We start from the raw sequence: 23,312 nt of genomic DNA on the forward strand, positions 1-23,312 counted from the left end.
GTTTGTGCAAAAATGAGAAATTTGGTGGATCTAAGGGATGGGAAGTGTTTGATAAGGTACTTTAAGGATAGGGAAAGGTGTATGAACATCTGGATACAAGTTTTGCCGATGATTTGACTGTCCAAGAGAAATTGGCTTCAAAACCCTAGGAGAGGGAAATGACCTTGCCTAGGTGCAACTGAAGCATGAACAAGGTGTGAAATGACTCATTAGACACTGACATAATAATGACAACCCTATGAATGATGATAAACTCAGCTGAATAGTGACATAGATTGGCATTTGGGCAAACCCTAGACCTAATGCCTAGTGACCAAATTTTTCTTGAAAACTCTTTGAAATGACAAAATTTGACCTTGACACTCTGAGACCACTTTGTAAGAGCATATTTGATCACTGTAGGAAGGCTGGAAAGACTGACACTAACATTGGCTCCAATGGGGATGGTAGCTCCTTGGAGGTGCCAAGAACCTTAGACATTTGGGAGAGCAGACCAGTGCCTTCATCCATTGGGCAATGGAGTCAAAAACTCAAGCTGAAATGCATGACTGAAAACCGACTCAAACTAACTTAACAACAAGACTGAAAATGGACTAACAAAGGACTCATGACTCAACTAAAAACTGACTCAATACTTAAACACAACCGACAAACTGAAAATGATGCTCAAAGTGGAGCTTATTCATCACAACCTACTCTAACAGTTTCATTCATCACCTGATCAAGTGAAATGAAACAACCAATGCAACCAAGTAAGTATCTCATCTGCTGTTTGAATTCTCCACAAGTTCTCGCTTATGAATAATAAGAGAGAACTACTGAAAGGCAACTCCCATGACAACTTAGAAACAGATCCGTGGAATGATATGAATTCTCTATCCACCTCCAAAAACACTGCATAAGGATCTTGAAATTCAAGCACACTGGAACTTAGCTCATCCAATGGATTACTTCTCGTTTCCTCATATGAATGCAAATTGTGATCTGAGCCTTGTGACGAGACCTCTGCTGAAAATGACAAAGAAACTGACTGCTGGATCAAATTCATATCAGCACATGTTTCAAGCTCACATGTGGTCAATGGAGAAAGACTTTGACTGCAAACCGCATCGAAAACATCAGCAATTGGATCATGAAAAGCTTGAAAAGACTGTTGCAACCCATTTTCTATTGGTTCCAATGTGATTACATGATTTCCTACATGCTGCTCATTCTTCACTGAAGATGGACTATGCAAATTTCCCTTCAAATACTGAAATGATTCAAAACAGAAAGGTAGGGAACCTTCTTGTATCATTTGATCAAATATGTCAGCTTCCATGCTTTCATCTGCAACTTGACAACCAATGGCATTTGGGGACTGCAAATCTGAATATGTAAAGTCTGGAGCAAGGTTTTTATTGCCTTCAAGATGGTCTAGATCAAGACTTGTTGACAGCTGATTTCTAATTTCATGGAAGTTGTCTCTAATGAACTGACATGAATCAAAACAAAAAGGCAAAGATCCGCCACTTACTTCAAACTGTGCTGCACTTTCCTCGTCAATGTCATAGCTGATATGTGATGGCTGAACATTGTATTCAAGCTGCTGAAAATGAACTTCCTCCTCCCACAAACTAGCTGCTGATTTGTCTGCAAGATTAGCTTTTGTTTGGAGAACATAATCATCATCATACTCATCAAAATGAGGCAAATCATCACTATAAAACACATCATCAAGCATGTATGTCATATCAATAGATCTCTCTTCTCCAAGGTGATCTATAAAACAATCACTACGACAACTAGGGTAAGAAACAAAATGTTTTGGATCATCAACTTGTTCTTCTTCAATCAGCGCGCCATGAACATCATAATCATTCCTTGAGTTGATCTTGTCCATCATCGTTTCCACTGCACTTACCAAAATGTCAAGTTTCACCTCTAAAGATGTTGATTCGGCCAGATCTATGTTTTTCATCTCTTCTTCCTTCATTCTTGCCCTTCGGATCAGCAAATGAGCCTCTACATCTACTGCATTGTTTTGCATCTCGTGAAGTGTTGCAATATCTCTTTCTCTCAGCTGAAACTCCATTTCCGGATCGAAGGCACCCGGATAGTGCAAGAGAGCAAATCTAGGAGAAGGTCTTATATCAACTGGCATCGAATAGTAAACTTGGTTAAATCTGGCCGAAAACTGTTGTACTGTCTCCCCTGGCAATCTTTTCAGATGGTTATACTCTTCTACAATCAAGAGAAGGTTCTGTCCGATCATCCACCTATCGAGAAAAACTTTGACAAACTGCTGGAAATCTGAGATGCTTGCATCAGGCAGGGCTTTGAACCAACTCTTCACTTTGGCTTGCAAAGAAAGAGCAAAAAGCCTTATACTAACATCTTCTTCATCAACTTCGAAAAGATCTAGAAAATTCTCAAAATTCTGGACATGTTGCTCAGCGTTGACATTCTTACATTCACCATCAAACATCGGCAAGTATAGATCATAGTTTTTGGGAAAAGCATGAAGAACAGAAGGTAAAACAAGAGGTTTATACCGATCTGGAATTTTACAAGGTATAGGGGTATGTACAGCAGGTATAGAATCAGACTTGGTTGCTTGGGATTCATCAATTAGAAGATGGCCATCACAAAATTCGGAAAAAGGATCTTGATCAAGCTCAAAGGTATGCAAATCTTTGGTATTCACAGTCTTCAAAGGGAAAGAATCAACTGCAGGCCGAGGCTCTTTTCTCAAGCATAATATACTTTGCAAAGCCTTCTTGACATTCTTGGGAAAAGAGAAGAAATAATTTATGACAAAGAATAAAATGTCTTGGATAAAATTCCAACTTGAATACCTGATATGTCCATGTTGTCCTTTCATGTTTCTGCTGGTCGGGATCATCCTCCAGTGGAGTCTTTGGATCTGATCTTCAAAACTGATTTAGAGTCGCCAAGTGAATGATTTCAGCCTTGCAAGTGTCTGATCGTTGTCCACTATCAACAATCAGATCTGAACTTGATACATGTACTGGGGTAAAATGTCAATGAAGCGCTACGTTCACAAGCTCACGAAGATTGACTGAAGCAGCGTTTATCTACTAACGCTGATGTAAAACAAGAGCGTTTTCGAAGGCTACCTGGCGTAACTTCAGGCTCCGTCTAAGACTTATGAAATAACACGTCAATTAGCAAAGGTTTAGATGTTCTCCCCAGTATGGTCGCCACTATGTTAGCGCTTGAGATTTCACCCTAGGCTGAGGAAGGTAAACCTTCAAGGCAACATCAAACCATTTCACCTCGTAGCTAGCCCTACGGGGTATGAGAAGGCTCTCTCTGATCAGTCTCAGTAAAATATTCAATGGACAGAGATGACCAATACAGTGACACTGATATTAGGCTAGTAAACTGATAAGGAGGGTTGATTTAAAGTTTTTGGGGTTTTTGGTGGCAATTGGAGGGAGTGCAATTCAGGGTGTGGGGATTGAGCTCAGTTTTTGCAGGTGGGTCTTTGGGGCAAGGTAGGAGTTTGTGTTGATGCCTTAAGCTGAGATGGATGATCAAGGAAGAAAGAGAGGGAGCTAAAGAGGGCAAACAATGACTTTGAATCCTCTTTAGACAGTGGAAAACATAAATATTAAACAAAATTGAAAGCTGAGCATGGCATGTATGAATTCAAACTTTATCACTTCTTTTGTTTAATTAGCAGCAATAGAATAAGAGATGGAACACATAAACACACTTACAATGACAAGTAGGAAACACACCATCAACATAATAATCCACAAGAATCCACAATGATGTCTGCAAAACCCTGGCCTTCCTTTTCCTCAAATTGCAGAGATACAAGTAAAATATACAATAGAGCTTCTCCCTCCAGAGTCCAACCATGAAAATGAGCAAGAGAAGGCATAATATAGATGATCTAACTCCTTTCCCCACCTCTTGGGGTCGAGCTCAGCTTCCTAGGAGCTGTTTCAACTAATTCTAAACTGAGCACTAGATAATAGGCAGTCAAAACAACTTGCCTCTAAAACTTAGGTAATCTATCCATGCATTAAATATTCACTATTTACATCAAAGAAACTTCTAGAAGTGTCAAAGGAGAGTAAATGTATCCAAGTGCTATGAAAATTACATAAAAATCCATCATTTACATGCCTCAAAAGTCAACCAAAGTAAAAACAGTGTTTTGCTGGCCGAAATAGTCAAAATGGTGAAATTTCCCTGAGTGGTCGCGCCCCTCCCTTGGAGTGGTCGCGCACATTGGCAGCTGTGTTTGAAGGCCTTCCTGGTGTCCAAATCAGGTGCAAGATAGCTTGTTGGAAAGGTCTATGAGTCTACTTTCCAACCCCACTGGAATTTCTGAATTTGGAGTTGATTTGACCCCTCAAAAGTCATTTCTCCCAAGGCAGCTTTCTGCAACTCAAAAAAGGGGCAGAAAGTCAAAATTTGCATGTATTTTGAGCTTTTGGAAGTCCAAATCTCCATAAAATTTTAAGTCCATCCATAGGCAAGTGTATTTTTGCATGAAAATTCCAAAAATGTAGAGTTTTCCCCGTTCTGAGCTGTCCCCACGAGTGGTCGCGCGCGGGGTGAGACCACTCCAATGGCCAAAACCTGTAAAATTCTCAAAAATGCCTCAAAACTCTCAAAATTTCTTGAGTTTGATGCCAGGAGGAGGCTAATGAGTATCATGGTGAGTAAGAGAGGCTTCAGCCAAGATACGGAGGGGATTTGGCATTTTTCTCCTTTTTTGTGCCTTGGCCAACCGCCTTGGATCCGGCGATTGTAATTTTGACATTTCTCTAAAACCATGACACCTGTGCAAAAAGTGAAGGAGGTTTTTATTCTTTGGCATGTTGTGGACAAAAACCTCTCTCAGTTTTCCAAAATTCATCTTTTATTGCTCTGGAACATCATTTGAGTGCGACTTGTCCCGATGTGTGAAACAAGGAATTTTGTCGAAATGGAGCGAAATGAAGGGGATAGGGGGCTTCTAAATTCTTGGGAAAATTTTTGGGAGTGGGGAGGGATGTTAGGAAGCAGGGGAAAATGGAATCTCAGAGATTGAGTGAGGGGAAGGGGTCCAAAAGGGCAAAACACAGGCCAAACCTAGAAAATTGCCAGATTGTAGCTAGAAACTAGGGTTTGTGCAAAAATGAGAAATTTGGCGGATCTAAGGGATGGAAAGTGTTTGATAAGGTACTTTAAGGATAGGGAAAGGTGTATGAACATCTGGATACAAGTTTTGCCGATGATTTGACCGTCCAAGAGAAATTGGCTTCAAAACCCTAGGAGAGGGAAATGACCTTGCCTAGGTGCAACTGAAGCATGAATAAGGTGTGAAATGACTCATTAGACACTGACATAATAATGACAACCTACGTTACCGGATCCGTAGGGGTCAACCGGTGAAACCTCGGATCCCCGAATCCGAAACGGGTACGGATACGGATACGGTGGGATCCGTACTATCAGTTAACGAAATGTATGTCGCAGTGCAAGTGGCTTTGGATCCTCAGTTAACAGCTGATCCAACTCAGCTAATTGAAATTTTATTATAGTTTAACTTCTAGTTTCACTCTAGTTTAACTGCAAGGAATTTTTATAAAAAGGCGAGCGTGAAATCGGTGGGAAAGCAGGCATCTGTGCCGCGTGCGAGAGCAGGTATTTGTGCGGCTTCTCTGCTGCGTCGTGGGTGAAGCTGTGCGGTGCTATCTGTGCAGCGTGTGGGTCGAAAATAATCGAAGGAGCGTTGGCGTCGTGTGTCTCCACTGTCCAGTTCTCCGCACGTCGGGCAAAGCAACAGCTGTGTCTCCACTGTCCAGTTCTCCGCATCGGGCAGAGCAACAATTGTTGGTGTCTTGGGTCGGCCCGCATAGTTGCAGGCGGTAAGTTTTATAACTTTTATTTGGTTAAAAATCGTAGTATTTTTTTTATGCGTTGCCACTCATGAACCATAGGTTATGTATTTGTTTTAAACTTTTCTGCGTTATTTTTTTATGCGTTATGGGATGCGTTATGGGCCATAGCCATAGGTTATATAATAAAATTGGGCCGTAAGTTATAAATAAAATTAAAAGCCGTAAAGTGTAAAAGTCTAAAATAAAAATTAATTTTTTTTTTTATGTTTATAATTTTATTTAAATAATTAATTCAATTATTTGATATGTGTATAAATAATTATATCAATTATTTGGGCCATAAGTTATAAATAAAATTAAAAGCCGTAAAGTGTAAAAGTTAAAAATAAAAATTAAAAAAATATTTTATGTTTAATAAAATTAAAAGCCGTAAAGTGTAAAAGTTGAAAATAAAAATTAAAAAAATATTTTATGTTTATAATTTTATTTTAATAATTATATCAACTATTTGATATATCATATGTGTATTGTTTTTTATTAATATTTATTAATTTATTAGTTTTTAAATTATGTATATATATAATTATTTATTTATTTAAACTTTAAATTATTTATTATAAAATAATAATTTAGAATTTTATATTTCTTTGTAATTTTATTTTAATAATTATACCAATTATTTAGTATGTGTATTGTTTTTTAATTAATATTTATTAATTTATTAGTTTTTAAATTATGTATATATATAATTATTTATTTATTTAAATTTTAAATTGTTTATTATAAAATAATAATTTAGAATTTTATTTTATTTTTTTGTAATTTTATTTTACTAATTATATCAATTATTTAATATGTGTATTTTTTTAATTAATATTTAAATTATGTATATTTTTTTTTGTAATTTTATATTCTATATTAGGAATAGCAATTTTCAATTTTCAATTTTGTTTTGAGAATGACAATTTTATTAATTTTATTTGGTTATCAACGCAGGTGTGATAAACATGGAACCATTACAGCATGAATCTAGTGAAGGAATAAATGTCAATAAAGATCCACGATCTCCTTTATGGCAGTATGTGGAAATTCTTGGCAAAAACTCTGGTGGTGGTTCGTACAAATGGAGATGTAGTGAATGCAATAGCATTCGAAATGGCTCATACACTAGGGTGAAGGCCCATCTCACTGGGCAAACTAACACAGGTGTGTTAGTATGCAATGGTCCAAATGGTCCAAATGGCCAACCTGGGACAGGTTTGAGTCCTGCAAAACTTAAGTTTTATGCATCTTTGCAAGACGCTGCTGATAGGAAATTCAGCAAGGGAAAACTCCCTGTGCAAGCCTCTACAACCAAGTCTTCATTGCCATCTACACCAGCTCTCACAAGTAATAAAAGGTCTACTCTAGGACCTCTTGAAGCAGCGTTCAATAACCAGGGTAGAGAAGTTGCAGATGAGCATGTTGCTCGTTGCATCTATGCAAATGGACTAGCATTCAATTTGGTGCGCTCTCCTTATTGGCAACAAATGATTAAAGCAGTTAATGAAGCACCAAAAGGATACAAGAGCCCCGGGTATGAAAAGGTACGCACCACTTTGTTAACATCAGAAAGAAAATTTGTGGATAGACAATCACAATCAATCCGTGATACTTGGGCAGAAACAGGGGTGTCCATCGTTTCTGATGGATGGAGAGACCAAAGAAATCGCCCTTTAATTAATGTTATTGCAATTTGTCCCCAAGGAGCAATGTTTTTGAAGGCCATTGATTGCAGTGGAGTGGAAAAAGATGCAACGTTCATCTCGACAATTCTTATTGATGCAATAGAAAGTGTGGGGTCACAAAATGTTGTCCAAGTTATCACAGACAATGCAAAGGTTTGTAGAGCAGCAGGCTTGATTGTGGAGGGTCAATACAATCACATATTTTGGACTCCATGTGCAGTGCATTCATTGAACCTTATGCTAGCCAAGATTGGTGAAATTGAGTGGATCAATGAAATATATGTAGCATCAAAGGAGATCCAAATGTTTATCACCAATCACTCAATGTCCCAAGCCATATATCGGAGTTTTGCAAAGTTGGAGCTACTAAAGGTACTCCAATTTTAATCAATGTTATGCATTATGAGTTCTGAATTTTAATGTTCAATTTATTTTATGTCTGATTTAAGATTTTACTTTTCAATATGTTTATGTAGGTTGCCGAAACTCGTTTTGCTTCCCACACTTTAGTCATAAAGAGGCTTTTGGAGGTCAGACAAGCATTACAGGCAATGGTCATTGACCCTCTTTGGGAATCATGGAGGACTTCAACTTTTGATAGAGGACAAAGAATAAAGTATATCATTCTTGATGATGCATGGTGGGACAAGGTCCAATACCTTTTGCAGTTCACAGAACCAATTCTAACCATGATTAGGGCATTTGACACAGATATGCCTTGCTTGGGGGAAGTCTATGAAAACATAGATAGTATGTTGGAGAAAATATGGGAAATTATCAAGGCAAGTGAGACTGACCCCTTTGAAGTATTTTACAATGAAGTGAAAGACATAGTTACAAAAAGGTGGAACAAAATGACCACGCCATTACACCTTTTGGCATATGCTCTACACCCCAAATATTACCATTCCAAAATATTGTCTTTACCTGGTAGAGCAGCACCAAACAGAGATTCTGAAGTGGTACAGGGATATAAAACAGCTTTGAGGAAAATCTATAGGGAAGTTGGAATTGCAAAGGATGTACGTGAGGAATTTGGAGCATTTGTACAATCCACTGGGATCTTTTCAGATCCAATAGCCATGGATGATCGGGGGCATATGGATCCTATTACTTGGTGGGGCTTCCATGGTGGAGATAGCACTTATCTCTCAACCCTAGCCACGAGGTTGTTATCACAGGTTGCCAGTTCCTCATCAGCTGAGAGGAACTGGAGTACATATGGCTTCATCCATTCGGTAAAGAGAAACAGATTGGGAGCAGCGAAGGCTGAGGATCTTGTATATGTCCATTCCAACCTTCGCCTTCTATCACATTCTACTTCAGAGTATAAAAAAGGTCCAAATAGGATGTGGGATGTGGAACCTGAGATGTCTGACTTGAACATGACATTGAATGCCATGACTCACCTTAATCTACTTGAGGATGCTACAGAACCACTTCCTACTTCTACAACAACTTCTAACATCCCTGGTGCACGATCGTCTATTCATGATGTAGAGTTGCAATATGTAGATGATGATGATGTAGACCCATTTCATGATTTGTAGACACACCTACTCTATATTATCATATTAATAAAGTGATCATTGATGAAATATTGATTTTGTTTTTACTACTATCATCTTTGTATGAGGTAGATGCATTGAAATTGTCTAATAATTTTAGTTCTAATGTTGTGATTCATGAATGGTTTTGATTTTAAACATCAAATGTATTTTGTAAAATTTCAAAAAATATTATTATATATTTTTGTACTTGCCGTATCCTCGCCGTATCCGGATCCTGGCTTTTCAAAAATCCAACGGATCCGTATCCGTATCCGGATCCGGATCCGGATCCGTATCCGTCTCCTGGTAACTTAGATGACAACCCTATGAATGATGATAAACTCAGCTGAATAGTGACATAGATTGGCATTTGGGCAAACCCTAGACCTAATGCCTAGTGACCAAATTTTGCTTGAAAACTCTTTGAAATGACAAAATTTGACCTTGACACTCTGAGACCACTTTGTAAGAGCATATTTGATCACTCTAGGAAGGCTGGAAAGACTGACACTAACAAACGGTACTTTTCACTTGTAAATTTATAGATAGAAAACAATGTATATAATATAGGATGCATCTGATTAGAAGGTAGCATCATAATAGAAGCATTAGAAGTAAGAGCTCACGACATGGGAAGCAGAAAGTATGTCTAGTACAAATTCTACTGATTACAAAGAATAGGAAGCTCTTAGGAAACCTCATTAGGGAAGCAGAGGTCATCATTGACTAGGATCATCATGGTCAATAAGGAAACATCTGTCGGGTGAGGATATGAAAGATCCTCAAGTCTATCTGATGGAATCCTCATCAAAGGATTCACTGATCAAGAAAGGAAGCAAAGGTTTTCATCAGGAATTCCAACTCGTGGGATTCAAGGAATGATGGTATGATGAAAAAACATAAAATCAGGTCTGAAGGATAAAGTCATTTCGAATGAAGCTGCTACAGGAAGTTTGGATGACCAAAAGGAAGATGAGGTATGTATGCTTACATACATTATTATGAAAGTCATGTCATATGGTTGTAGATAATATGGATCACTATTTCCATCTTGGGAAATATGATCAAAATAAGAAAGAATCTCCTCCTTTGAAAGATTGCAGCAAAGCATAAGTCACACTAGATGAAATCAACATAATATGTTCTCATATGAATCATAAGGAAGCTGACTACAATTAAGGAACTCTGATTGGAAGCTCCTTGGAATGAAGTGTGTGAGAAAAGATAGGAAGAGATCGTGATAATATGCAACGAAGGTAGAAGGCACTCAACATCCGAAGTCCAAGAAAATTTGACTAGAAGATCTCCCAGAAGGATGTGAAGACTCTGATGGAAGACGGAAAAAGATAGAGACCCTTGACAATGGATATCAGTGGGAGATGTGTCAATCTGCATGCAGGATGTTGATACCTACAGGAAGATGTCACAGTGAAAGATCATCACAAAGGTAAATTTTGATTTAAAAGTGTTCAATAATTTTTGAACTAATATCTAGATGGGATTATGTAGGACTGTGAAAGGGAAAATTGTGGATGACCTCCAAGCAGACCATATAGAAGGGTGTAATGTCCTTCTGAGAAATATGGCATGAAAGCAGAATGACATGAAGCAAAACCAGATGGAAAATTTGATGGATCACTTTTCGATGAGTTGAGGACAAGACTAACTCATGGATAAAAGCGATGGATGATCTGTGCCCTATGTTGAAGTTCCCAAAAAGATGAAGACTCCCCGACGAAGAAGAAATTCATGGAATGAAAGGAAGGAGCTCTTCAAGCAGTTGATTGTTCCAGGATCTCCACATGAGGAGTTGCGGTAGGTCCCTAGCTAAGAGGGAGCCTGAAAAGAAGTTTCTTACTTGAAAGAAACTTGAAAAATTCCTAAGCAAGGAGCTTAGGTACATTCCTGTGTGATAGGAATGAGTACATTCCTTTAATGGAATATGTCCTCCTGGTTTGAAAGGGAGAGATAGACATGTCATTCTAGTCTTCACCTGGGAAGACAGAATGGAGGATTGTGTAATCATTTGGCATCCGATACTCTTTGGGGATGAGATAGGGCATCCCATGAAAGGGCAGTCATGGAGGACCGATATTCTTTCAGGACTGGGGAGTCCAAGATAAGAATAGTCCTCATGGAGCATACCCTGAGAGAACCCGGGTGGGGTATGTTCCAAGAGAGACAATGATGAGTATGTCTATAAATCATTGGTCTCGCCAGCATTGAGCTCAGATCTTGTGGAGAGATGTAGTTGTTAGTCAAGGCCTTGCTATGTAACAATGTTGATTGATATGATGGTATACAAATGGGTTACAAATCTCAATTCTTCTCAAGAGATTCTTCAGATTGAGAAAGTCCAAGGTACCATTATGAATACCTCCCTAGTTAAGAGGGAGTGTTGAAAAGTGTAACTAGGTTCGGTCTTCATAATGACATGTAAATATGATTTTATGAAATAAGATGTAAATAAAGAAAAATGAAATTATTTTATTGACTTGCTTCATGGGTTTCATGAGCAAGGGTTTTTGTTTTTGTTTTTGAGTAGAGACTCCAATTAAGAGTCTTTAGGATTTATTGTCATCTAGTCATAAAATGTAAGAGTCATTGTCGTGTAAATGAAGTCATGTTACACTTTGTAAAAGGTCAATATTATCTATGTAAAGTATCCTCCAAGAACTTGTCACCAAACCTCTTCAAGTCAGCCTACAAACGATAAGGAAGCTACTAGATCAAGTCAGCCTAACTCCAACTGTCAATTCGGCCTAAAGGGAAACGAAGGAGGTGTATATATAGCCTAACTCGTCCTCCATTTGAAGACAAGAAACTCGACTTACTTGAGATAAGAAGTGTGAAGATAGGGTAAAAAGGAAGAGCGAAGAAGGAGTTGAAAGAGGAGTACGAAAGAAAGAAAAGCGAAGTTTCTTCTAGGCTATACGAAGACAAGAAGGGTTTCTTCCGGGAAGCAGAATCTTCCGGGACAATGAAATTTCTTCTATGCAGCAGAATCTTCTGGGCAGTGCGAAGTCTGGGCAGCAAAATCTTATGGGAAGTGCAAAGTTAGGGCAGCTAGAGAAAGATTCTTCTGAGAGGTCAAAGTAAAGACATAGAGACTGAGATTCTTTAGGGAAGCCAAGGAGAAGCATTTTAATAAGAAGGATATAGACCAAGTTTCTCTATAAGAAGCCGAGGAAAGCAGTGTGAGAAAGGCAGAACAAAGGAAGAGGCAAAGTATCAAGGTTGGTGACAAGGTTCTTGGAAGGATACTAGAGTCAAGGGTCTGTATAATGGTCTTGGTACTTATCAATTGAAGATCTAGAAGAAGAATTTTGATCGGGTTTTCCTCTCAAGAGGTGAGAGGTTTTGGCCCTGGCTGGAGAAGCCTATATACTGTGTCACTTGTCTCTTTTGTTATTGCATATTGGTAATTGTCTTGATGAAAGAACACATTAATAAGCTAACAAAGAATTGATTATAAGATTAAGAGGAAAAAGGACATCACAAGCAATTATCAAGAAGAGAAAATGTTATCTATTGAATGCCCTAGATTTCTCAACGTGTCTCCCCCGTGATCAACTCCCCAAGTGTAAGTTTAGAGAGGAACAATATACCACCCCTGTAGAACCACCTCATCTCTTAGCATGTAGCTACACTCTTGTGTACCAACCCTGCTCCTCCACAAGGGAATCTCTATCATGCCCTTGTTGCATCGAAACTCATAGGGTTGTCTTAGGAGAATATCCCAAGTCCTGCCTGTAGAAATTAATGTGTAGATTCAATACTGCTCATGAAATTTACTAAATCACAAGACTTGAAACTACTCTACTGATCTGCGAAAGGGTCGTCTCAGAAGAATCCCCCACGTCCTGCTCGTAGAAATTAATGTATAGATTCAATACGGATCATGAAATTTACTAAATCACAAGGCTTGAAGCTAGTCTATTGATTTACGGAGGTTAATTCACCATCTAAAACAAGAATCATAGACATGCAAAATGAAACATCACACATGCACAAAGATTTATCTAGGGGAAATCAACTGCTCAAAACCCCTTACTATCTATATTTCATTAATCAAAGAATATAGAAGAAATAAAATGCTTGCTCAAGCCTGAGCACACCCTCCAACTGTATAGTCTATCCCAGTGAAGCACCATTCGTTTGAAATTTGTGGGTAAGGGCAGGTTTATCCCTGAGCCGGGTCACCCGAATAGAACTCGTGGTATAAATCCGGACCGAGAGGGTTTTCTATTAGACCTGGCTACCCGCATCAAAACCATGAGTAGCCCATTGAGACTCGTATATGACCCGCCAAGTATGAAAACCCACAAATTGTCCAAAATTTCATTTTTTCTTTTCTTTTTTGGAAATGAGGTGGAGGAAAAGGGAAATTGGAGGGAAAAAAATGATTTATAAGCACCTCTCTCCCTTCCATTTCTCATTCACTTGTCATTTGAGTGTTTGGCTAATTTGTGTGAGTGTTGAGAGTGAAGCTAAAGGAGCGTGAAGGAGCTGTTGGAGGAGGCTAAAGGAGGCTTCATCGGATCAGACTAAGCTTCAGGTAGGCTTCATGAACCTAGTTAGAATGTTTTCCATGTATTCATTTTTGTTTTATTTTGTTTTTAATTTTATTTTTTTATGTTTGGGGTTGGGTGTGGCTAAGTTTCTCAGGCACACAGGGCCGTTGTGTGGCTGAGAAGCTTAGCCAAACAACCAAAAAAAATTGCAAATTAAAAAAAAAAAAAAAAATAATTTATTTTTTTCTTCCAAATTTTGTCACCATGCCACCAAAGGATTTAAGACAATCTCGTGATCCGACATGGGCACATGGTCAACAAATCATTGTCGGTAATGACCACAATATCAAGTGCAATTATTGCAATGCCACAATGCATGCATGCATAAACAAGCTGAAATACCACCTAGCCAAAATTCTTGGGAATGGTGTGGGATGTTGTCAAAGTTGCCCTAATGAAGTCACTACTGAAATGGTCGCTGCTTTGGAATCCATTAGAGAAACAAGTTCTAAGAGGGCAAGAAGGAAGGATGAGATTGTTGGGATAGGTAGATCTTCATCTCAAAGTGAAACACAGTTTCAAAGTCCAAGTATTGGTAACTCCTCTTCAAGTGTTGTGGCAAACAGGGGTATAACCTCTTCATTCTTCAGTCCTCGTACAACTCCAGGATCTCAACCAACCTTGGACAGTTTCAATGAAAAGAGGAGGAAGGAGGCAGATATGGCAGTGAGGAGGTTTTGGTACCATAACAGTCTTTCATTCAACTATGCAAGGTCTCTTATTTTTATCAGCCCATGGTGGATGCCATTGCATGTGTCGGCCCTAGATACAAAGCCCCATCTTATAATTCACTTAGCGGAAAGAGCTAGATGAGGAGCTTGAGTGTGTCAACGAAAAAGTGGAGAGCATTAAAAGCTCATGGAAATTTACAGGTTGTACACTTATGTCTATGGGTGGACAGATCAAAGGGGTAGAACAATAATAAATTTTGTTGTAGCTTGTCGTAAAGGAACCATGTTCCTAAAATCCATTGATGCATCTACAAATGTAAAAGATGCACATTTGAATTTTTCATTGTTCGCTGATTTGGTGGAGGAAGTTGGGGTTGCAAATGTTGTCCAAGTAATCATGGACAATGCAACAAATTATGTGGCACCTGGAAAGTTGCTTTGTTCCAAATATCCCACAATTTTTTGGACTCCATGCGCCACCCATTGCATAGACTTGATGCTAGACGACATTGGGAAGTTGGAATGGGTGCAAGATGTTGTGCAACAATGCAAGCATATTACCAAGTATATTTATAATCATGCTTGGGTGTTGAACCTTATGAGGGAATTCACGCAAGGTGAGCTTAGTCGCCCAGCTGTCGCACGGTTTTCTACAAACTTTCTTTCCCTCCAAAGCCTTTTGTATGAGTACCAAGTTTTGAGAAGAATGTTTTGTAGCCAGCAATGGGTATTCTGGAAAGATAGCACAAAACCAGAAGCAATGTCTGTGAAAACATCTGTCTTTGCATATAGTTTGTGGGACAAAGTGACTGAGATTGCCAACTTCACTGAGCCCCTTGTGAAAGTCTTGAGATTGATGGATGGAGAGAAACCTGCAATGGGATATATTTATGAGCGGAGTGCATGGACAGGGCCAAAGATGCCATCAAGACTTTCTATAAGGGAAATGAATCTAAATATCTCCCTATATGGCAAATTATTGATTCCAAGTGAGACAGGAAATTACATTCGCCATTGCAAGCAATAGGAACATATCTCAATTCGAGCTTATTCTATAATGAGGGGTCTAGCATTCAAAGAGATCCCGAGGTGATGAGAGGTGTCATGATATGCATTGAGAAGATGTTCCTGGATCAAGATATTCAGGACAAAATCAACATACAACGAGATATGTACAAGGAAGCATCTGGCATGTTTGGATTTAGCTCAAGCCAACGTCTCAAGGACAAGAAAATTCCTTGTAAGTGCAAATTGTTAGAACTTAGCTTGTAATTTTGCTAGTTCTCTTTTATATGTTTGGCATTGCAAACTGATAATCTTTGTTGTTATTTTTTTACAGCTCACTGGTGGATAGATTGTGGCACTGAGGCACCACAATTACAAGAATTCACCATTAGAGTTCTGAGTCAACCCTGCAGTGCTTCTTCTTGTGAGCGCATTTGGTTAGTGTTTGAGCACATCCACAACAAAAAGAGAAACAAGTTGGAGAAGTTGGTTTTCATTTACTACAACCTTCGAATGCTCACAAAATAAGTGCAACCAAAGGATACGGATCCAATTTTATTGGATACTATTGACTTAGAGTCTGATTGGGTTGTGGAGGAGGCCCCTAATTTGAGTTGGCTTGATGAAGCGACTGGGGATCTCTCTAGTTTGCCATCTCAAATAGAGACACCAAATACCCCTGCCTCACAGTTGTTTCAACCTTCCGATGTTACCACTAGCTCCATTAGGGTTTATTTTAGGCATGGTCGTCCATGAGTGATGAGACTCGAGATTGTTATGAGACAATCATTTATCATTTATGACATATGTATTTGAATTTTGAACTTGCTAACATTTTTTATTTTAATTATGGAATCATGAGCCCTTTTCTTATTCATTATCTAAATGTTTTGCTTACAAAAATCGAATATGTTATGTTGTACTTTTATAGATATGGGATGATGTTATGAATTATTGCATATATTGTGGTTTTTATAACTTATAAGGATTGGAATTGTCATTAGTTTCTTTTTTATGCTTAAAATTTACCATATTTTAAGATTTTTTGTCTTTTGACGAGTCTTATAAGAGTCGTTCCCGAGTCTTATATGAGTCGACAAGTCAATGTCGTGATGAGTCTTATACAAGTACAAGCCATGCAACATTAGTCTATCCCTCTGCCTGATTGACTAACTCTGGCCAACACTTAGCCAATATTCAAGCCCTCCATGCTCCTATTTCCTTGCATTGTTCCCTTGGGAAATTTCCCCCATTTTTTAGGAATTTCACACCAAGGAATTGCATAATAGCCTTAGGTCAATCTCTCACTGCATGCACCACCTATACACATGTGAATATGCTACAACTGATAGTACACTACCTTGGAATCTCCATCTCAACTGCGTAACTCAAATTCTCTACATGCAACAATTATTTTCGATTGATTGATCGGTTAACTGGTTGATCAATGAGTGTGGCTGAAGTTCCACTTCCACAACTTGACCTCCACTAGTTCTTCTAACAGTTAAAACTAGTTGAACTAACAATAACTGATCCGAATTGTATCCTAAAACTCTCTAAGTTTTCATCAATGTTTCAAATTATGCTAAAAGATTCAATTCCTAAGAAGATCAAAGCTATCAGAAGGAATCCTCATAACAATTGCAATTGTGGCCAGAGCGGAGCAACGAAGACCCTCAGTCAAGCGCGCAGGCCGTTGGCCCATGGTAAAGCACAATGGCACAAAATTGGCAAAACCGAAGGCTAATTCGGGAAACAGAGGTGGATTTTGATAAGCAATTAGCGCTAATCGCATATCGTAGAGCGTCCCCCTCAGTGAAGGAAAGCCCCGAAGCGTCCAGACCCGAAATCGTTATAAAATTCAGAAAAGTAACTTTTTCGGTTCCGTAGTGCAGGATTCCCCAAACCAGCAGGATATCGGAAGGCTTCGAGGTGGTAAGCAATTTTGACTGAGTTTCGCCCGATGCCACACAACGAGCGACATGCGTTTGGCGGATGAGAGAGAAAACCACCCGCATCGGATGGGTAAACACTGTGCGACTTGTCCGCCCGATATGAAGGACGACCGTAGGATCTGGGGGGGCCCAAATTGATGGCGAAGATACGTCCCGATGGCTGACCAAATTTGATAGGTCAAAAAGCAAGATGACAAGGGATTTGAAGTCCGACATGGATGATGAGTTGGTAAATGATTCGTGTTCACGGGCTATCTTGAAGCAAACAGATTTAATGGCCATTAGAATATGATTCAGGGAATCTGACACCCAGTTCGTTAGCAAACAGGTGGCCACCTCCATGCGAGGCGTTACCTGGTGATGATGACGGAGAGCAGAGGAATTCGAACGAAAAGAGGAAAGGAAACCAGAACGCTGGGAAGCGGAAACGAACAATCAAAAGAACAAACTGCCTTTAAAGCCATAAACTGACAGAAGCAGAGAGGGCAACATACAGAGAGGCAACACATAGAGACACAGAAAGCTGATAGCAGAAAACAGAGAGTAGAAGCCGAGCTGACCTAAAGGCAGCATCGAGCCAGACAGAGCGAGAGAGAGTCAGAGAGTCTGTGTACTCCATTGAAGGCTTGAGAGGTTCAAGCAAACTCCTCGGCATAGGCCTGTCATACTACTGTGACCCTCAGAGGTTGAGTTACAGTAAAGAGAGTCTGCACTCCATTCCTACTGACTCCATTATGTTTAGTGAGTCTCGAATCGAGCTCACTGTTGTAAAACTCTACTTGAAAACATAATAGAGAGGCCACCACTGAAAGGCTGGACTAGGAGACGTAGCCTAGGAGCATTGGGTGAACTCCTTATTAAACTTGTTTTGTTTACATGTTTGACTATTATGATTTCGCTGTTTGCCTCAGTGTCTATGTATTCTAACAATCTTATCGATCTATTGCATAAGTAACATAGGCACATCCATGTACATGAGTATGTAATACCTTTAGTTCTTCGTCCTGGATAAATTCCAGATCAAGTGGTATCAGAGCTCAAGTTTATTAAGGTTAAACAAGCTTATGTTGGATTTTGTTGTTGAGTGCTAACTAGATCAAAACTTAAATTAGGAGAAGGAGAATTGGCTAAAACTAACCCGGAAATTGGAAGAGTCTATTCTAAGAGGAAAATGTCAGGAGAAAATCCCTTGGAATCAGACCCCGAGTTCATGGATAGTTTTATGACCCTGAAATCCATGGTGGAGGAAATGTATAGGGACTATAAGAAACATAGAGATGAAGATGCATCAAGCTCCAAAAAAGACAAAGGAGTAGAAGAATCTCTCCTCCATGACCACTCCAAAAGCAAGGGAAAGAAGAAAAATTCCTCACACCTCCTACTAGCCTTGAAAATAATAAAAAAAAGACATCTTTGATTAAATTAGATGTTAAATTTGATTTACCAATATATGATGGAGAGTTAAAAGCAAAGAAGTTGGATAATTGGATCAGACAGATTGATGTTTATTGCAGAGTGCAGAGCATTCACTCAGACAAGAGTAAGATTCAGCTAGCTAGCCTACGCCTTGGAGGCACTGCCTTAGTATGGTGGGAAGGCAAGACACACGCTGACATGAAGAAACATGGTAAGATTCTTTCTATCCAGAGTGAATTTGTTTCTATAATTAAAAAGCAATTCTATCCACTAGCCTACATGCAGCAAGCCATGATGAGCTAGCAAACTCTTCGACAACTAAAGGGGCAAAGTGTACAAGGTTACACCCAAGAATTTAGGAAAAGAGCTTTGATTCTAGGAATTTCTTTAGACTCACCTAAGACTCTATTGAAGTATATAGGTGGTCTACATAGCTACATGAGGCACACTATCCTCATGTTTAATCCCACTAGTATAGATGAAGTATCCGTTCAGGCTACGCATCTCGAAGCTAGAGGTAAGAATGGGAACCCAGAAGTTGGGGGATCATCCAAACCCACTGCAAGCAAGAATAAGGAGAAAAGAAAACAAAAATGGAAAGAGAGGAAGACAAACATTGTATAGAAGAACAAGTCTTCATGCACTCATTGTAAGAAGGATGGGCATGATAATGAACACTGCTGGATTCTGCATCCAGCGCTGAAACCTAAGATTCAAGGGCAAGAAGAAGAAGACTGTTGCAGCTATTCAAAGGGATTTGGGGTCAGACTTAGGAGATGAAGCAACAATCGCAATCACAGGTATAAAAGGTAAAAATTCTGAAGCATCTACAAGTAATTCTGCACAAGCTACTAATAATGAAGAAAATGAGAGAAAAAGACATGAGCTTTTCCATATTCGAGTTATTTCCAATCATCAAAAGATTGATAATTTGTTTGATAGTGGCTCACAGGTAAATTTAATTTCTGAAGCAATTGTAAAGAAGTTGGGATTACTAACCACACCTCACAAGAAACCATATCCAATAGGTTGGCTATGTGATAAAGCAACGCTACAAGTGACTACACAATGTAAGCTTAAGTTTTCGTTTGGGTCAACATTTGTAGATGACGTCGAGTTGGATATAGTTCCTTTGGATATATGTGGAATTGTTTAGGAAGTCCTTACTTGTATGATAGAAAAGCTATTTTCTATAGCGCTGAGAACAAGTGTCTACTCGTTAAAGATGGAATCGAATATATTGTAAGAGCTCATAAGCTCAAGAATAATTATACTCTCATAAACTCAGAATAAACTCAAGGCAAATGAAACGAATTGTAAATTCATGCAAACAATTTTTCCTAATGGTTATAAAGGAAAAGAAACCTGATAAAACCAATGTATTTGAGGGCTGCGATGCTAAACAACAAGCTGATTTAGAAAAAGTTGTTTCAGAATATGATGTATTGTTTCAAGAACCTAAAGACCTACAACCCAAAAAGGAAATAGTGCATGATATTAATTTGCAGCAAGATGCTCCATTGCCTAACATCGGAATGTATAGGTTGTCTGCTTTAGAGAATGCAAAAATCAAGAAGCAGGTACAGGACCTGCTCGAGAAAGGGTTCATCAAACCTAGCACATCACCATGTGGGTCTCTAATTGTTTTGGTGAAGAAGAAAGATGGCTCGTGGAGAATGTGCATTGATTACCGAGCACTGAATAAGATAACGATAAAAAATCATTAACCCCTTTCTCGCATAGATGATCTATTAGATCAGTTGAAAGAGGTTTATTTTTCCAAGTTAGACATGCATAGTGGCTATCATCAGGTCAGAGTTGCAGAACAAGATGCATGGAAGACTGCTTTCAAAACAAAGCAGGGATTGTATGAGTGGCTAGTTATGCCTTTTGGCTTAACTAATGCTCCTGCTACTTTCATGAGAGTAATGAATGATGTACTTAGACCTTTTTTTGATGATTATGTTATTGTATATCAGGATGACATTCTTATATCTAGCAAGACGTGGGAAGAACATTTAAAGCATGTTAAGCAGACACTGGATGTATTGAAAAGAGAAAAGCTTTATGTTAAACTCTCAAAATGTGAATTTGGCAAAACATCTTTGAATTATTTGGGACATATAGTAGGGGGTGGTGAATTGAAGATAGATCCCTCTAAGGTTGCAGTCATTGTAAACTGGCCTAAACCCAAATCTGCTACAGAAGTTAGAAGCTTCTTAGGAGCAGCATAATATTGGAGAACGTTTATTTCTAACTTTTCCTTAATTGCAGCTCTCTTACATGCTTTAACAGGATTGAACAAGGTGTTTCAATGGGGAGGCAAACAGCAGAAAGCCTTCGACACCTTGAAAGAAAAGATTAGTACAACACCAATACTAGCAATGTCCGATCTTTAAATACCATTTGAGATTGAAACAGATGCCAGTGACTATGCCGTGGGAGCAATGTTGATGCAGCATGGTAAACCCATATGTTATCATTCTGAAACATTTAATTCTGAAGTAGTTAACTATCCCACATATGATAAAGAATTGTATGCATTAGTACAGAGTGAGAAAAAGTGAAAACATTACTCACTGGGAAAAGAGACAGTTATACATGCTGATCATCAACCACTTCAATATCTACACTCCCAAACTAAGTTGCAGCAATCAAGACACTATATATGGATGGGTTTTCTACAACAGTTTCATTTAGTCATCAGATATAAAAAGGGCATACACAATAAAGTTGCAAATATGTTATCTAGACCAATTATAAATGCATCTACTATACTTAAGCATAATTGAGTATTGCAATGAAAGCTACATTGAACAGTATGCTCAAGATATAGATTTTAGACTTTTAAAGATGTATATGCAACTCTAAGTCAAGGCAAACGGGTAAAGAATTGAATTATCATATTAAGGACCAACTCTTGTATCATTGTGGGAAGCTATGCATTCCACAAACTGAAAGAGTAAAGATAATTCGAGAAGCACACACTTCTCTAATATCAAGTCACTTTGGTGTAAGTAAAACGGTTGCACAACTACAAAGATTTTGTTATTGGCCGAAAATGAATGAGACAATTTCTATCTATGTAAGAGGGTGTACCATGTGTGCTAAAAGCAAGCCCCGCAATAGAAAACTAGGCTTGTACACTCCACTACCAGTTCCTTCTCATCCTTGGGAAAGTGTTTCCATGGACTTTGTTAGAGGACTGCCTAAATCTAAGAAAGGTCATGACTATTTATATGTTGTTGTGGATAGGTTCAGCAAAATGTGTATTTTAATACCTTGTAACAAACAGATTACAGCTGAACAAACTACAAAGTTGTTCTTTCAGCATGTATGGGTTCGTTTTGGATTACCCACTTCCATAATATCTGATCGAGATACCCGATTTGTTGGGAAATTTTGGTCACGTTTGTGGGAATTGATGGACACCAGGGTGAAGAAAAGCATAGCTTTTCATCCGCAAACCAATGGTCAAACAAAAGTGGTCAACAGGATAGTGATCCAGTAGCTCAGAGGCTATTGCAGCAAGCATCCCAAACTTGGGGATGAACATTTATGTTATGTGCAGCATGCTTACAACCGAGCTAAACATTCTTCTACACAAAGATCTCCTTTTGAGCCCTGTTTTGGTTTCAAACCAAGGTCTCCCTTGGATTTTCTCTTTGGTAAAGATATAGCAGTTGATGGACACAGTGATGTGGACAAGGCAACCAAGTTCATTGAACAAATCCAAGAGATTCACTAGGCAGTACAGGAACAGCTGGAAAAGAGCCAAGCCAAGTACAAGGCAAGGCATGACAAGCACCGAATGGAGCATAGTTTCCAAGTTGGTGATCAAGTTTGGCTATATATCATCAAAGACCGAATGCAAGGAGAAGGTAAGAAGTTGAAGCCGATAAGGTATGGACCTTTCAAGGTACTTGAGAAAATTGGTGAGAATGCTTTTCGCCTTGATCTACCAGCTTACATGCACATCTACTCAGTTGTTAATGGAAACAACTTGGAACTATTTGAACCTTCATTAATTGAAGATCCCGAAGAGTAGAGTCAATTGCCTTCTATTGATGATCTATTACCTGAATATCTCAATGAGTTGCAGGAAGATACAGTTCTGGACAGGAAGGTAAGAACTATATGCAGAGGGGATGTTGAGTACCTCAGGATCAAACTCAAAGGTTCAAAGCCAAGCAGTGCGAAATGGATAGAAATTGAGCAAGCGAGGAAGCAATACCCTCACTTGATTGATGCTTGAAAGAGAACCAACTTTTGGTGGTCCAAAAGCTTTTTCAGTGGGAAGGTCGTGATCCGAATTGGATCCTAAAACTCTCTAAGTTTTCATGACTGTTTCAAATTGTGCTAAAAGATTCAAGTCCTAGAAAAGATCGAAGCAATCAGAAGGGATCCTCATAACAATTGCAGTTGTGGCCAGAGTGGAGCAACGAGGACCGTTGGCCCATGGTAAAGCACAATGGCGCAAAACTGGGAAAACGAGAGGCTAATTCAGGAAACAGAGGTGGATTCTGATAAGCGCTAATCGCGTATCACAGAGCGTCCCCCTCAGTGAA

General features: G+C 38.8%; 1 protein-coding gene across 4 annotated transcripts in view; it reads right to left on the reverse strand.

Annotated features, from left to right (window-relative positions):
• Positions 1–23,312, reverse strand: part of LOC149257136 (DUF21 domain-containing protein At2g14520-like) — a 478,430-nt gene that overhangs the window by 40,346 nt on the left and 414,772 nt on the right. The window lies entirely within an intron of this gene.

The sequence above is a fragment of the Pinus tabuliformis genome, chromosome 6 (assembly GCF_031772625.1).
Source record: "Pinus tabuliformis cultivar Carrire ecotype Pingquan chromosome 6, CPIR1, whole genome shotgun sequence".
NCBI lineage: Eukaryota > Viridiplantae > Streptophyta > Pinopsida > Pinales > Pinaceae > Pinus > Pinus tabuliformis.